We start from the raw sequence: 2,888 nt of genomic DNA on the forward strand, positions 1-2,888 counted from the left end.
AGGAGAAGGAGAAGAAGAAGAAGAAGAAGAAGAAGAAGAAGAAGAAGAAGAAGAAGAAGAAGAAGAAGAAGAAGAAGAAGAAGAAGAAGAAAGTACAAAGAATGACTGTTCCCTGGGCACAGTTCCCTGTCCAAGCAGTTGATGGAGCCACCTGGATTGGTTTAGGTCTCAACTGAACAAGGTGTAGGCGGTTATCTATTACTGACTTTCTATATGAGTCTTTTGAATAATCGGAGCCCTGAGATTTCAGTTCTTGCTTTTGTGTCTCTAGCCCAGCATTATTAGCCTTTTTCTGCTTCTCAGTCTACCAAAACCTAAGCAAACAGCCTCATACTCCTGTCTCTATAGATGAGAGTTATTCTAGCTGGCCAACATGTCACTGCTATGGTAAACTGCACCCTTAACTCATGAGGCAAGGCGAACTCTTCTCCCCTTAGACTGCCTCTTGCCGGGTATTTGAACACAGGCATGAGGGGAGTAATCAACACACACAGCCCTCCCACTGGGAGGCACAGGCCAAAGAGAAGTGGGTGTATTCTCACTTGTAAATATCACAAACACATATTCTACATCGGATTTGATCACAGCAGCTCCAAACTATAAAAAACCCAAATGCTCATTAGAACAGAGCAGATAAACAAAATATTGTTTGTGCAGTAGAATGCTAGACAAGAAAAAAAATGTGGAAACCACATCTGCTCTGACATTGGAGCTCAGGAGTTGGATCAGACCCTAAGACGAAGGGCTTAGCCCCACCAGACAGCCTCATCTCAACCCTGAGTGAAAAGGTCCAGTCTACTCTGTGCTTCAACTTGCCCTCTGTCGTAGTCAGGGTTTCTATTCCTGCACAAACATCATGACCAAGAAGCAGGTTGGAAAGGGCTTATCCAGCTTATGCTTCCACATTGCTGTTGATCACTAAAAGAAGTCAGGACTGGAACTCAAGCAGGTCAGGAAGCAGGAGCTGATGCAGAGGCCATGGAGGGATGTTACTTACTGCCTTGCTTCTCTGGGCTTGCTCAGCTTGCTTTCTTATAGAACCCACAATAGGCTATGCCCTCCCAACTTGATCACTAACTGAGAAAATGCCTTACAGCTGGATCTCATGGAGGCATTTCCTCAAGGGAGGCTTCTTTCTCTGTGATAACTCCAGCTTGTGTCAAGTTGATATACAAAACCAGCCAGTACACCCCGGAACACACACCTCAAATTCAGTAGTTTGCTGGAATGACTTACGGAGCTCAAGAAAACTTCACTACTACTGGTTTGTTATAAAGGTTATAACTAATAAGGAGCAAGGTGGAAGAGACACAGGACAAGGCCTGGGCAGAATCTAGCTCTGTCTCCCTTCAGGAGCATTACAGTCCAGGACCCTGCTATGTTCACTAACCTAGATATCTGTGGAATCCGATAATTTGGGGCTTATAGAGGTCTATTCCAAAGGTATTACTGATTAAATCACTGACTAGTGGAGACTACTTCTATCCCTAGGTCTCCTCCCATCGTCAGAGACTAAGTTCCAGCCAGCTTTACCCATCATGCCTTACTCTTTCCAGTGACTAGCCCCTATCCCGGAACTGTCTAGAGACCCAAGGCACCAATATTCTTATCCATAAACTCAGGTATGGCTGCAGGGAATTTTCAATATCAGAAAATGCTCCTGATATTGAATTTCATCCTACCTCTTGGGAAATCCCAAGGGGTTTAGGAACTGTGTCAGATCCTAGAGACCAGGATGAAAATGAAAGGTTACTTTCTATGACATCACAATTTCAACCCAACTTAGACATCCGCTCTTGCCTTGTACTCCTAGGATCCTGGCTTATACATAATATATTCAGCCTGGACTATCCCCCAGAACCTCCCAGCCATTTTCTTAAGTACTTGTTGAGTCATGGCTTTCTCTAATTTTCAAGCAATCAATGGCCATTCATTCTCTACCAGATAAACATTGTCAGATAAACACCATACTGTTGGCCTGGCACTGGGGGTCTTCTGCACACAGGCTTCTAAATACCTCTTTATGTCCTATTTCCTCCCCCGACATACGTCTTTCTCTTAGGCAAAGGAAGCATGGAAGTTTCCCCAGCTCTGTGTCCATGTCCACCCACCCCTTATTTCCTCCTGGCAATGCTTCCTCTCTTGTCTCCCTGTATCCCTGCTACAGCACTGTCTGCTGAGCTTCTGCCTGTCCTGTCTCAAAGCCTCTGCTTACATGTTATCTTTCCCAACAGGGAAGCATCTCTTTTTGCTGTTCGTTTACCTTTTTCCTATTTGTATTATTCTCTTGGCATGTGGTCATGTCACCTCACGATGACTAAGTTCCCATTTCAAGCTCACTTAGGACACAATGCAGATCTTCCTCCTCTTGGAATTAATTCACCTTGAGTCTACCTCAGAAGTTCATAAAATACACAGAGAAGAAAAGGACAAATACCGGAGGGAAAGGAAAGGAACTACTAGGTAGTAGTTATAGTGAACAAAACTTGATGAATTCATTCACATTTAAATTAAATTACAGCTTAAAAGATTAGCTACATGAATGTTTTAATTATAATTGGGGAAAATCTACTTAGAAGAAAATTACAAATGATGAAACCTCACAAATATCATGTTGAAGCTTCCTTCTCAAATCAGACTATATTTGGCCCTCCAGATCTGTGGTCTCCATATGCAAGGATTCAAGCAACCACAAAAAAAAAATGTCAGTAAGAAGTGGTGGATACACAGACTTTGTTTTTCTTCTGCCGCTATTCTCTAAGCAATATGGCACAACAACTATTCTCACGGTAATTAGATTCTATCGGGAATTATATAACTCCCGGGGCTCTATAATTTAAGGCATCAGAAAGATTTCCATGGGGTGACGTGAAACCATTATCCATTTC

The 2,888-nt window shown here is 42.9% G+C and overlaps 1 long non-coding RNA gene across 1 annotated transcript in view; it reads right to left on the reverse strand.

Moving 5' to 3' along the window:
• LOC110290641 overlaps positions 1 to 1,715 on the reverse strand; it is an 18,963-nt gene extending 17,248 nt beyond the window's left edge. Inside the window, exon 1 of the long non-coding RNA XR_002377478.1 lies at positions 1,683 to 1,715. This is a non-coding gene — a long non-coding RNA (uncharacterized LOC110290641). The remainder of the gene's footprint in view (positions 1 to 1,682) is intronic.
• Between the last annotated feature and the right edge of the window lie 1,173 nt (positions 1,716 to 2,888).

The sequence above is a fragment of the Mus caroli genome, chromosome 3, assembly GCF_900094665.2.
Source record: "Mus caroli chromosome 3, CAROLI_EIJ_v1.1, whole genome shotgun sequence".
In the NCBI taxonomy this organism is placed as follows: domain Eukaryota; kingdom Metazoa; phylum Chordata; class Mammalia; order Rodentia; family Muridae; genus Mus; species Mus caroli.